We start from the raw sequence: 15193 nt of genomic DNA on the forward strand, positions 1-15193 counted from the left end.
AGCAGACATTGTTACAATTTGTCCAGGATCTGACTCACTACCACTATACACATGTAGAACTATGCTTCTTCATGTAGTTACAGGGCCTTAAAGTTTTAAGATGAAGCATCTTATTTCTTCTAACATTACAGATCCTGCCTAGGATTCACCAGGAGGGTGAAGCCAGAGGACTGCTGCAATCTCAAAGACACCCTGGCTGTATAGTGAGTTCTAGGTTAGACAATGCTGTAGTAATGTGACGTCTTCTCAAGACAGACAGACAGACAGACAGACACAAAGAAGGAAGGAATGAAGAAAGAAAAGAAGGGAGAAAGGAAAGAAAGGGGGGAAGGAAGGAAGGGAGGAAGGGAGGGAGGGAGGGAGGCACTTTCATTCATTAGAATCTAAGGTTAATAGCCCTTCAAAGGTTTTGAACTTCACAACGTCATGTCATTTATCTATGTATGGACTTTTTGTATCCAGGACAATGATAGGTGCACTACTGTGAAGGGTTAGGTAGGCCTCAGAGGTCTTTCTAGGCTTTACGGAGCAAGGTTGTTTTAAAAGCAGACATTGAATCCATGGCTCACTGATGGAGTGACTGTCTATGATCTTCCCAAGCCCTGAGTTTGAAAACTAGGGTAACCAAAATAAAATAGAGCAAGGCAAAAATGTAACATAAAATGGCTTCATTGAAATTGCTGTAGGAATTACTTTGTAAGGAATCCCAATTAGGGAAAATTTCTTTGTAAAATGAACTTCATAAATACAAGATAAGCATGCATTCCAATAAATTATTTTGAAAGAATAGTTATGTTTCAAAACCATTCAAACTTCACCTCAGCAGCCAGTTAGCACCTGTCTTTGAGACCTCATGGTAAATCTAGTACGGTTTGTACTTACATGAATGGATGTGATTTTAATGACCATTTTAAGAGAGCAATAGGCTTAATTTCAAACATTTGATCCTTACCGTCAAAACAGAGATGGAATTTTAGAATATTACAACAAGAACTAATAAATGTGTATATGAATAAGAATAAGAGAATATATGAAAGCAATACTTAAGGTAAATACCTTAATTATTAGAAAGTGAATTGGAGAATATTGTGTTAGGGTTATAAAATACACCATGCATAAATTTAGCATCAGATAATCTATTTTTGAATACTAAAACAAACAGCAATATTTGCTTTATATTGTATAATTTTGCTTCTTTTTACTTATTTATTTAAATATTTTTGATGATAGACTAGGATTTCCTGCCCTCTAATTTATGATCCTCCTTGCCTCTGTCACTTGAAACCTGGCATTTATATGTTCTCCCTTTATATTTTCCCTGTTTGAATGCTCATGATGTATATATTCAACACACACACATACACACACACACACATAATGTTCGTATGTATATCTATTTGTGTTAGTGATAGCAACCTTGTATGATTTATATCTTAATATTTGTATAATTGCTTATTGAATATATTATTTTAAACATCCTATTACACTTCATTTGGCTTCTTTGTGAGTATCTATAAGAATATTTCATGAGCAAACTAATTGCATTGCGAACAGTAAGTTGTATAAGCATGAGGTTTTGCATTATATAAAAACCAGTTACTATTGGGGACCAGACGGAGAAAGAATAAGAAAATGAGGTTTATTCACAGGAGGATTCACAATTACCATGGTTAAGTACCTGGCTGTCAATCACCACTGTCCAGTAATACTGTGCCCAAATTTCTCAAAAGTTCGCCCTGTGCCATTTGGTCATAACTACTGCTGTTTATAGTCCTAACCAATGTAAGACATAGTTACAAAAATTGGAAGATGCTGACTTTATCCTGATTTATTGACAAAAGACTAAAATACAACGTGTACTTGCCTAACTGCTGTTCTTGTAATTGTGAAGGAAAATAAGTCACAAGATGAAATTTGTTTTTTAATGTTATCAACTAAGAGTAGTTTTTATATCATTGGGAATCCTTTGAGCGATGGTGGAGGTACCTGTGGGAAGAAGTGTAGTTTTTCTATGGACAGGGATGCTTTCAATTAATAAATGTCACAAAAGAAAGTCCTTTTTCCCCAGCATACACAAACATACCCACTGACATCAAAGCTGAAGCCACAGAGATATGTGAGTTGATGTCGGCCTCCATCCACAGTTATGGCTGATTTAGATGATCTGAATGAATTTTTATGAATTTCTAAATTGCCACACAAAAGGTAATAATATCAGTGCAATTAATATCTTTAGGGATTTATTTGGAATAGTACCAGTCATCATTCTATATAGTTAGCTAATAGTGTAGGAAATAAATACTCTTTTACAACTATTAGAGACAAGCATATTAAATTTGTACAAGGTACAGAAATTTGATGAGTCAAGGAAAAGGTCTTATCTACCTAGTTCCTGTCTATCTTCGTTTTCAAACAGGAAGACTTGAAAACGTAAATATGGTAAATATTTGTTATTTTTATAAGTGTGCAATATACACAATCGAATTGCTAGAATTGATATTGTAGTGTAATAGTTAAAATTATTGAACCCACTTAGAAATGCACTAACAAAATATCGACTGCCCTAAATTCTATGATTAGTTTATGAATTTTTAGGTTGTTTCCATTTTCTAGCCATTGCGAATACAGCAGCAATTTTGGAATGCTAATGAGAGTCAGAACATTAAAGCACAGGTTAATCTGAATATAAAATTAAAACCTGGTCTTGATTTTTAACACTTTACTTTCTAACAAATTATCTCTAAGTTCATCCAAATGTTATCAAACGTATACTTTCAAAAACAGGTATAAATATGTGCTTAGTTAATATTTCTTTCATATTTATCTCTGCATCAATGCAAATTATTTTAGTTCCTCCGAAGGATACACGTAACATATTTATTTTGGTGATTTGGGCTGAGCTTGCTATTCTTTGGAAATGTGTAAAATGTAGTTTCAGCAGTAACACCTTAATAAATGAGCAATTGTGTAATCATATAGGCAAAGTATTGGGTTGCATAGGTAAAACAAGGAAAAATTTCAACTTTATCAATTAGTCTGTCACTTTTAGAGTTAAATTCCTTCCAAAATAATTTCTATCTGTGGTAAATGCTGCCATCTAGAGGACTTTTCCTGCAATACATATAAAATGAGAAAAAAAGAGGAAGGCCTGTAAGATTTAATTTTCTACTTTATGACTTTCAAAAGTTAACAAAATAAGCATAGTTGAGGTTTCTGTCTTACAAATTAAACATCACCTGTGGGATAATTTTTTTCAGAGACGTAAAATTTAAGTAAAATAAATAGGTAAAAATGTCCAAAGATAATGATGTCAATATATTATGTATTAACTTTATAATGGAGTTTCCTAACAAAAGGTAACAGATATGAATTATTATTGCACTCTATCCATGGTTTTAGGAATATACATCTTGGTGGCATTGTGCTTCTTTTTTTGGTCTTGTTTCAAAACGTGCTTCTTTCCTATCGGCTTCTTGGAGAGAAAGATATCCCTCATCCGAGCTTGAGACCTGCACATATCCAGGATGTGAAATAGTACAAAGCGAGCAGGGTCTGACCACGCTGCAGTTTTCATTAAACGTGTGAAGCAATAGAAATTCTGGTGGACAGTAAACGCCTTTTTGTTGGCAAATTTTAGATGTACTAACATTACTCAATTGAAATGAATATAAACACGTGGCCTGAATTGGAAGTTAGAAATAGATATCCCAGTTTGAAGTTTTTCTGGACGCTTCACTCATTTTGGATTGATTGCTAGTGAAATTTATGACACACAACTTATAAAAATTCACACCAATGTTACAGTTTGTCACTGAAGTGTGTTTTCTAAAGACTGACCTGATCTTAAAACATTGAAGATTGCAAACTTACTTATATGATTAGAGAGTTAGTCATATTTTCCAAATATAGTTGATGATTAGAGAGTTAATCATGTATTTAAAACATAGTCAAATACGTTACAAGTTAATATAATTCTACCACAATGACATAGTACTGTGACAATGCCTTTGGAAAGAGAAACCAGTAGCAAAATAAAAGTAAGATTTTTATTATTTGACGTTCTAATTAAAATAAACATTTTAGGCATTTGTATAGTTCTGTTCAGTTTTAGTTTTATTCATATTTAATGTTAGTAAAATTTCAGGGTTGATGAAGGTGAAGGAAGGCTCCTAGTATCTAATTATGGTCTAGCATTCAGGATCTCAACAATTTATCAGTAAATAGAAAGAAATGAATTGAAATTGATACCGCTGTCCTAAGTATATTATCCTTATGGCAATATTACTATTGCCATATTATTATTTTATTAAATGATATTAAAGTTATTATTTAATATAATAATATTAATAAATTTATTTAGTATTACTATTTATATATTATTCATTGATTTACCAATTTAAAAATGCACATGAAAGGACATAGAAAACAACATTCCGTGAAAATGTAACACATTTCCCCCACTTACGTCCATCTTTGGACTCTCATATTTTAAGAAGAAAGCTTTGTATGGTGAATATGTGTGACCATACATCTCCATGTGTGGGGGTGCATAAATGTGATGGTGGGCATGCACGTGTTTACTGAGGTGTATTTTTTCAACCACTTACCAACTCTAGCTGGCTTGGTTGCCTAGGGATGCCTTCTCTCCACTGGGAATACTGAAAAATGCTGTCAGCAGGCCACAACAACTCATTTGATTTTGCTTGGGTTCTGGGATCCTGCTTGCAAGGACAACTACTTCACAAACTAAGGCCTTCTCCCAGCTCAAAACAAAATCAGAAACACCAAATAGAACATGACACGAATGCATAGAAAAAGAATATAAGTTAAATTTTGTATAGTTTCAAAAAAAAATTTGCCCAACTGTAAAGATTTTGTATGCATGTAGATTTTTTTCCCAAACACAGGAAAGTAAGATATATACTAAAACCATGTGACTGCAAATAACTCACAACCTAGAAAACATGACCCTTTTTGAAACTGTAGTATCTCCATAATATAGTAACAACCATTTTGTAATATCATCTAGTGCCTCTATGTATTATATTTACGCATAAATACAATTTAAAGCCAGTATGTTCCCACTTCCACAAGTCTGATATACTTACACTGCCTCTGTTTTGCTGTCTGTTAGTTCCTTTGTTTAAACATCTGAACAATTCTAAGATGTTGACTTTCTGAAGAGGTAAGGACAGTTGTAGGGTGCATCATCTCACAATTTGGAATTGCTTAATTACTTTCTCTTAGGATCATTAATTTAATGCTCTAGCACCTACAGTTTTGTAAAGTGGAAGGCAGAATTAAGGCACTGATGCTCATTAAAGATGTAATTGGTGTCCTAGGCATAACCAAAAATATCCTTATGGCTATTTACAATAATTTTTTAAAAAATAATAACTTAAAATTTAAATTATCCAACTATATCTTAATACATCATTTTGTCATACAACCAGTATAAAAATGCAAAATAAAAAACCCAAACCTGTCTAAAATATGTCCTGTATTTTCTAGTAGAACTTAGTTTGAACTAGCCATAGATCTACTTTAATTGTGTGGCAGAGAACTTAGTCAAACACTACCATGGATAGTAAATAGTTCATAGGGGAGGTGGCGTTCCTGACATTCATTTTCCCAGGACATCTGTAGTGTCAGGTTGTTTCACCAGGTATAATGTGAAGCGAGCTCATTTTACAGGGATTGCCACAACACAGCTCAGTGTAGAGGCTATATCTCCTTCCAAATAGTCAATGACCTGTGGGATGATTCAGTGTCTCTGTATGAATATTCTGTTACTTGACAAATTGACATTGGAAGATGCTGGCATTCATTCATGTCCTTCAAGTGAACCAATAAGTCAATAATCACAATATTTGTCATAAAATAAGAGTTATGTAAGCATACAATTGCCTTTATTTGATGATATTCTTCAGTAGAAAGGGAATCTCATCCAACCTCCAATTCTACTTGTACTTTTAAAAACACAAAGACACATTCATAATTTACATCTTAATTCTCCTTTATGTTTACTAAAAGTTTCTCCTTTTTTTCATGATAGCCTGATCTTTTAATTTTAGCATACACTTTTCTCAAATTATTTTGAATGAACTAGATAGTTTTTTGTTTGAGCAGCCCTTTAATACACTGTATAAAGATAGGAGAGAAAAGGCTCAAGATCAAAGGCAAGCTGTGCAGAAATGAACTCAGAGAGCCTGGAAAAACATCCCCAGGGCTTGCACAAGTCCAAGCCATATGAGGTCTCAGCAGTGAGAGGGGGAAGAGAGCATAAGCTCCCATCCCTACCCAAGAAGCTACCTTCTGCTGACAACTCTTCCAGTGGAAAGTTTAGTTTTCTCCAGTGGAGTCTCAGTGGGAAGATAAACTTAAGGACAGGCCCCATGCCAGCAAAAGATGGCCAACATGAAACAAATTCAACAATTTTTCTACAGATTTATGTCTCAGATGCCTTTTTCTGGGCAATTTTACATTTTTATCTTATTGGTCTTCTGTTTGAAAATATGGCTTCTGATTTTAAGTTTTTATGGTGTGTGTGTGTGTTTCTTGTGCTTTTTTTTTGTCTTTTAAAAAATGTATTCTAGTTTATTTTGCTTGATTTGCCTGTTTATTTTCTAAACAGAGAAAGCAAAGAAATGGAGTTGAATAGATGGTGTGGATCTCAGAGGGATAAGGAATAGGACATTGTGATCAGAGTACATTGTATAAACAATAATTATTTTCAATTACAAGTCATGACTCAGAACAGAGAGGCATTCTGTCAACTTCTAAATTATTAAAACAAGACCAAGATTCTCTCCCTTCATTTAGAAGAAGCGACTTCTCCAGAGCCTTTTTCACAGCTAAACTTTTGGCAATTTTCAGATTGTTCTGGACTTATTTCAAAATGTCCTGCTTAACTAAGTGCTCCCTGCATTTTGTCTAATCTTTCATAAATGACACCAGGTTTGCTTTTTAAGAGCTATGCTAGCCATTAACAGAAGGGTCTGGCCTATCTTTATTGCTGTTATTAAAGAGATTTCTCAGAGTTGTAACAAATAAAATTATTGTCTCTGGAAAAGCAATCTTCCTTGGATATACAAACACATGCGTGCAGCCAACCCCTCAAACACCTGTTTTACCTCCCCAGTGTCAAGCAATTAATGGAAACTATTCCAAAAAAAAATAATTGCCTCTCTCTGACTGTACAGGAACATTTTTCCTTGTCACTATTCTCTCCACAACAAAAACAACAATTCACATTGCATTTGTGTTATATTGAGTATTATAAATAATCTCAGGATGACAAAGTATACAGGAGTGTGTGTATAGGTTATATGCAAATTCTGTCATTTTATTTAAAGGGCTTGAACATTTGCAGATTTTACTATCCACGGGGGAGCCCCCAAACCATTCCCTCTTGGAGACCAAGGGAAGGCTGTATGTGAAAATAAGAAATTAGAAATACGTCTCTAAGTTTAGTTTTTAGCTAACGTTATGGTACATAAAATATTTTCAGTGCACTTTGCCTTTAGAACAGCTTCTATTCATCTGATTATTTTTTGTCTTAAGAGAATAAACTTTGCAAATGCTTTTATTTCTTTATTTGCCTCTTTGATTCTTTCTTTCTTTCTTTCTCTCTCTCTCTCTCTCTCTCTCTCTCTCTCTCTCTCTCTCTCTCTCTCTCTCTCTCTCTCTTTCTTTCTTTGCATTGGTAGTAGTTCTCCAAAACACATTAAGTATTACCTCACAAGTCTCTGTTGTGGCCTATTGCTTGCTCAATACATTTACTAGGTATCTTTATTTTTTTTCCTATGACAAAGAGAGATATCCATTTTGTTGAGCTAAAATGAATAGGAATGATATACATATGAATAAATAATAATAAATAATGTGGCAACATCCAGGAGATTTTCACAGGTTCAAACAAGACAAAACCTCAGCACTGAGAAAGGCACTGGACACAAATTCTCTCCCTTAACCAGGACACTATTTGCAATTGATAACTTCTGTGAAAGGGAAGATCAGTTATCTCCAGTGACATGTCATGGAGCATAACAACGGGAGGCAGTCCCATGACCAGGTAGTTGGCCAACACAGAACAGACTCCATATTTTGTTAATGTGTTTTTAGGGGGATAGCAAGACTTGTTCTTTGTTCCGTTCTGTTTTTGTATTTTTTCTGATTGCTTTTTTGGTTGTTTAGTTGGTTTGTTTAGATTTTTAGTTATTGGCGGAAGAGAAGAGAAAGAAAATGAATTAATGGAAAGAGTGTAGGGGAAAATCTGGACAGTGTTGAGGATGTGGGAAACATGATCTGAAATTATCGTATAAAAAAAGATTTAAATAAAAAAAAGTAATCCTCAGTCACAACCCCTAAAGGCAGCTTTCTTTCACTTATTCTACCACAGAAACTAAATGTTTTTAAAAAATCATTATATCATAACCGGGCAAGTGAATTCACTTCCAGTTACATTTCTATATTTTGCAAGAGTAAGGGTCTGTGTTTTCCCATCTTTTCTCTGCAGAAAATGTGTTCTAATGCAGATATATACAAAAGGGGGAGAGCAACAACAAATCCCAGCTAAACAGGCAGAAAGACGGCCCAGTCAATAAGCCAGTACTGAGCTCTAAGTGTTTTTCATGAAGGGTTCTTACTTCAGTTCTGAAAGACCTTGAGTTGCCCACCTACTCTTAATCAGGCACAATAGTTTTATCAAAAAAGAGAAATATCAGTTCATATTAATTGTAGAAAATAGTATGTTTCAATATGAAATTTTCACATATGTAAATTAGGCATTGCAGTCAAATTTATATTACTTTTATTGATAAGTATGCCTAGTTCCCTTCCAAAGAAGGGTATTTTTCTAATTTTGTAATAGTCTACTTTCTACTTTGGTCTCTTAAAAAGGTAACGATAGAAGATAATCTGACTTCATGATTATGTCTATTTCTACATCTCCTTTTATAACAAATAGCAATTTCATTTTTTTCATGTATTTTCAGGTTGTGAACCCAGCTGCCAGTAGAAAAAACTGAAAGCAACCTGAAAGGTAATCAGATGTTCTCCCTGAGCAACCATGGGCTGTGCCTCAATACCTACTGTCTTAGTCAGGTTTCTATTCCTGGACAAAACATCATGACCAAGAAGCTAGTTGGGGAGGAAAGGGTTTATTTAGCTTACACTTCCATACTGTTGTTCATTACCAAAGGAAGTCAGGACTGGAACTCAAGCATGTCAGAAAGCAGAAGCTGATGCAGAAGCCATGGAGGGATGTTCTTTACTGGCTTGCTTCCCCTGGCTTGCTCAGCCTGCTTTCTTATAGAACCCAAGACTACCAGCCCAGAGATGGCACCACCCACAAGTGGACCTCCCTCCTTGATTGTAGGGAACAAAAAAGGGGCCCAGGGGAGAGGCAGGGGAAGACCCACACCAGTGTTTTACCTATTCTCTGGTCTGTCAGGCATGGGAGAGCTGCCATACACTTTCCACTCAAGTGGGCATTCAAGCCTCTGTCCTACTCTTCAGGGGTTGGCCAAGAGGCAGCCCTACCTGGGATTCTCAAAGCTACCTTGCTAAAGCCACCAGGGTTATGGAGAGAGGGATAAGGGAAGAGGTAGTGCGAGAGTGTGAGCAGCAGATCTTGACTGGAGCACAGGAAGGCCTTCTAATGGGAGATTAGAAATGGCTCATTAGGAGAAAGCCTGTCCCATCCTCCAAGCACAGTGGGCCCTGATGAGTAGAGACATTCTATGATTTTAGAGCTTTATTATTGAAAGGCAAGGGGAAAGAGAGAAGGTAGGAGAGAGAGAGAGAGAGAGAGAGAGAGAGAGAGAGAGAGAGAGAGAAGGCTAGAGAGAAAGAGAGTAAGAGGGAGAGAGGATTGAAGAAAACAAAGAGAGAGGAGAGAAGACAGAGAGAGGAGAGAGGGGGAGAGTGAGGGGCAAGAAGTAAGAAACAGACAAGTAAGAGAGCAAGCAGGGGCCCAACAGCCCATTTTATGGTCTTTACTGTTGCTAGGTAACTAGGGAGGAGTTTAGCCTGAAGGTCAGAAGCTTGAGCCATTGCCTAAGTGACTATTGACTGTGCTTCTCTTGTGGGGGCTGTGGGGGGCAGTAACTTAGGCAGGAGCCAGAGTTCCAGGAGAATTAGGGAACACCTACCCTGTCATGTAGGTGAATTATGACTTTGGGGTTCAGACCTCAGCTCAACTGGAGACCAGCCTGTCTGGTCTGTGCAGAGCCCAATGCCCCACAGTTGATCACTAATTGAGAAATTGCCTTACAGCTGGATCTCGTGGAGGCATTTCCTCAACAGAAGCTCCCTTCTCTGTGATAACTCCAGCCTGTGTCAAGTTGACACAAAACTAGCCAGTACACCGTATGGTGCTCCAATTCCTTGTGTTTTCAGTTCTTTTTCTCCAGTCCTATGCTCGCCCTGATTTCCTTCCAGTTTCACATTGGTTAAAGTTTCTGTGAAATTATAGTCAGAGTCAGTCATCTGCATCAATTCTTTTGATAAATAAGGGTCTTACTTCTACCCTTGCATGTTTGGAGTCAGCTTTAATTCTTGGGAAAACAGGGTCAAATGTTCTCACATTCTTGATTCTGAAAAGAACTAGCTTTGATAATGTACTAAAATCTATGATTTCTGAAACATAATGAATAATAATATCATCATCAAAATAGAGTGGAATAGACAAAGAAATGATGGATTGATTTGATCCTCTGTAGAGATGATGAGGATTATGAAATGGAAACTGCTGTGCACCAATGTTCTTTTATCACATACCTTTCTGACAGATGGGTATCTGTATATATATATGGTATACATATGCTTATATGTGTTATTTAAATATATAAATGTGTATGTGTTCATATATATGAAGACTTCTTCAAGACACTTAAATAGCATGGACTGTCAATATAAATGCTGAACCTGCAAAAAAAATCATGATCAGAAACAAGCCCTTATCTACTGCCACATTATGGTGTATGTTCTTATTTGAACTTTATTCCTTTCTCTTGGGACATTAGCCTTTCAAACATTTACCTTCTTCCCCACCTGCTATGGACTTTTTCTGCCCAGCATCCCCACAACCAGGTTAAACTTTGGCTACTGAAAAACTTCTGCTTCTATTTTCAGTGTCTGGCTGGGCTCCAGTTTCTTGGCATGTACAACCTTAGCCTTCACTTCATACTTTGATCTTTCTTCCCTTTTTCCCTCTCCATAAATATTGAACATTCTTATCTCAGGTACTTCAGTATATTGAAGTCTATGCCTCACACCACTTAGGTGTGGAAACTCAAACAAGCAAAGGGTAGAGTCTTTTGCTTGAGGAACGGACACAGCTTTCTCGAGGGAGGATTCCTGAAGTCATTGGAAGCCCTAGAGAACTCCCTTGTACTTTCTACAATGAGATTATAGAAGAAAACAAAAAACAAAACAAAACAAAACAAAACAAAACAAAACAAAACAAAACAAAAGATTCATAAGTCCTTACCAGATAGCAAACAGAAAGACTGTCTTACACAGTGAGAAATAAATGTCTGGTTTTGTTTGTGTTGTTGTTGTTGCCTACTTGGCTCTTGGTACTTGTTAATGCCCTTTAAACAAACTAGCAGGGGTTATAGTGATTTTTAAATTCACTGGAGGCCAGTATTGTACGATTTTAAAAATTGCTGCACTGATTTATGTTATATTTCATATATGAACCTTTAATGTTTTCTCTGTAATTGACTTTTGTTCCTTTAAGTTCATTATCTTAAAAAGAAAACTGCCTGCATTTTAAGCAAGCAAGCACATTTAAAAGGTCACCATGAATTTCAGACAGCTGACTCACAACTAAAATAATTAGTTCACTCTAATGTCTGTTGGTGACATTTTTTCTGAAGTTTTGGGTTTGTTTTCCATCTAAGGTAAATGTGACAGTGCCTTACAGTAACAGGGTTGGTAATTCAAACATTTCTGCTTAATATGGTGTTCCATTTACTATCCCATAAAACCTAGCCAATTACTTTCAAATAAATATCCATAGTAATCAAACTTCTGCCATTTTATTAACCTTTGTGTGACCTTTAGGTAATCCACAATGAAAATATTTTATTATTTAGATATTTTTATTTTTATCACTATCTCCCTTTATTCATTTTCTCTCATGTACTATGTCATGATTATTGATTCCCCCAGGTCCATTCTCTGCCGCTCCCATTCAGAGCTTCTGCCTTTCTATCACTCAGAAAAGAAACAGACTTATAAGGGATAATGATATGGTATGGTATGATATGATATGTTATGATATGGTATGATAGGATATGACAAAGCTAATGATTAGTTAAATTCAATGGTGTATGTAAATATTTGTTCATTTATTAGAGATCTTTGTCTTAAAATCTTTATTTCTTGCACAATGTATGCACACATCAAAATCTACAACTTTATCATTACAGGTAGAAACATTGATAGTCATGCATATATAGAATTTACACCCCAATATATATTATATTTTTTATAAATTTTTATATGTTATATTTTTTAAATGTTTAGAGATGATCATAATAACACCATCAGATAATTCAATTATTTTTGCAGAAGATATATTTTATGAAATGAAAATTTCAGATTAGGGAGAGCCCAGAGGCATTAAAAACAATACACCCTATTGCCATTGCTCTCTGAGTTTTATCACAATTAAATGGTGAAACCCTATAGCTAAACCATCCCCACAAGTTTGGCTAATATGTTCTGGCAAGCAGGCCATGGCCTAGGTTACTGCCTCCATATCTTAGCACCACAGGGCCCAGGCAGGAAGCAAATTGGGTGCCACAAAACATGAACAGGGCTAGTGCAATCTTGAGACCTCTTCTGAGATGATCCCCAAACCCCACACTTCACAGACATCATTACGTGAGGAAATACGGGGTTACAAGTTGAACAAGAAAGAGAAACAGAAGCATTGGGGCACGATATAGAGAGGTAGAACTAGAGAGCCAAGGATAATGTGGAACAGCCGGATGTAAATGGTCATCACTGACACCTAAGGCCATGGTGAGGTCCTGAACCATACTGACATCCAGGCCCATGTCTGGCTTCTTGGCCTTGCAGCATCAGGGAACTGTTACAACCAAAAGCCAGGTGGAGTTCCCTGGTCTAGGCTGTCACCTAGAACCATGCTGACACCTGCAGGCTACACAGACTTCCTAACTCTCACCTGGGCATCATGGGAGAGCTGGCAGTCAAGGAGAGACGAGGTCACTTCTCCCTGCCCCTCGCCAGATGCAGTATTCAAGAGAGCAGGCTTCATGTGTCACACAGAAAGCACAGTAGTGCTGGCCATGGTTGCAGAATTTGCTAATGAGCAGACCCTGAAGGTATGAGCATGGAAGAGCTGACCCTGCTACTTTTCTGCTATGAGAGGGTGTGGACAAGATATCAATGCCCTCTGTCTTTCCCTCTAAACCCTTGGCCTTTGCAACATGCAATAGATGGGAGAGCTGGCCCCTGGTCATGGAAGCAGGAGAGGGGCCATATCTCTCGCAGGTTACAGATCTCATGAGAGTGGGTGCTGTACCTTCCCTGGGCAGCAAGGTAGAGCTGACCATGGGAGCAAGTGGGTGAACCAGCCCTGATGCTATGATAGTGTGAGAGCTGACTGTGCCCCATGCAGGCAATAGCATCAATGAGCTATCAACAGCATCAAGTGCTCAAGAGCTCCCCTTGTAGGTGTGAGTTGGGCTTTGAGTTGGCACAACCCAACATCTACCCCATAGATGAACTCCTGGAGTGCATGAGGGACTGGTCCTACATATGTAAAGCAGCAGTATCTGATTGATACAGGGCAATTATCAAGCTATATTAAAGGAATCTGAGTAAGGATCTTGAATTGACAATGTAGCAAAAGCCAGAGGCCTAGAACCAGACCAATGACTCATTGCAATGAACAAGCAAAGAAGTATGGAAAAAAGGATACCCTGTAGAAGACTCTGCGAAATACTACAGCTTTCTACAATGAGATCCTTTGTTGTTGTTTTGGATTTACGAGACAGGGTTTCTCTGTGTAGCTCTGGCTGTCCTGGAACTCACTTGGTAGACCAGGCTGGCCTCGAACTCAGAGACCCACCTGCCTCTGCTTCCCGAGTGCTGGGATTAAAGAAGTGTGCCACCATGCCCAGCTACAATGAGATTCTTAATGGTGTAGGTATTTATAAGGTGTAGGGAGTGTGCAAAGAGACAAGATCAGTGGGGTTGGGTGCATGATGTGAAATTCACAAAGAATCAATTAAAAGTTAAAAAAAAACTATACCTTATGTCCTAAAACACCATTTTCTTTGCATTCAAAATAGGGGAGTCAAGACAAAACTAACTGGGAAACTCCTTCTGCTGCCTAGTTTACATAGTGCCCAACGATGTTGTGTAGGGTTCAGAGGAAGAAAAGTTACAATGTTCGCCTCTTTGTTTTAATAATGTGTCTATAAATTTATTTAAAAGTAATCAAATTTGTTTCAGCCTAACATTGTTTCACATTATAATTATGAGAATCTTATCCATTTCATGGTCAATATAAAATATTTAGTAATTAAAGAGATAAAGACCTTTATATATTTTCATTTAAATTTCTTGTTCTGTTATTGACACATATATTGATATGGCAATGCTACAGGTCAAATTTTAATTGTAGGATGATGGAGCAACAAATGAATACATTGAATACATTTCTACCAGGAGTACAGCACAAATTATGCTAATAATTGGATCTAAACTGGTATCTACCCAAGTACAATTTATGTTACATAGCACATACTGAGAAGAGTGTGACTCAGAGTTGGTAGGTACAGGTAGGTAGTGGAGGAACCAGGCTTGTATCTATTATCTGCCTTGTATCTATGTATATCTTTTTATTTTGATCTCTCTCTCTCTCTCTCTCTCTCTCTCTCTCTCTGTGTGTGTGTGTGTGTGTGTGTGTGTGTGTGTGTGTGTGTAAAAGAGTTATTTCTTATACATTTGCCTAGTTGTGAGCCCCCTTTCCTTCTAACATTGGTTACCTTACTGTGATAGTATATGCCTGGCTGTTTTCTAAGAGGAAGCAAAGGTGGGTTTGATAAGTAGAGGGCAGAGAGTGGGGAGTATTGGAGGGAAGGGAGGAGAAACTATGGTTGGGATGGGATATATGAGATTGAAAGAAAGAAAGAAAGAAAGAAAGAAA

The sequence above is a fragment of the Mus caroli genome, chromosome 14 (assembly GCF_900094665.2).
Source record: "Mus caroli chromosome 14, CAROLI_EIJ_v1.1, whole genome shotgun sequence".
Classification (NCBI taxonomy): domain Eukaryota; kingdom Metazoa; phylum Chordata; class Mammalia; order Rodentia; family Muridae; genus Mus; species Mus caroli.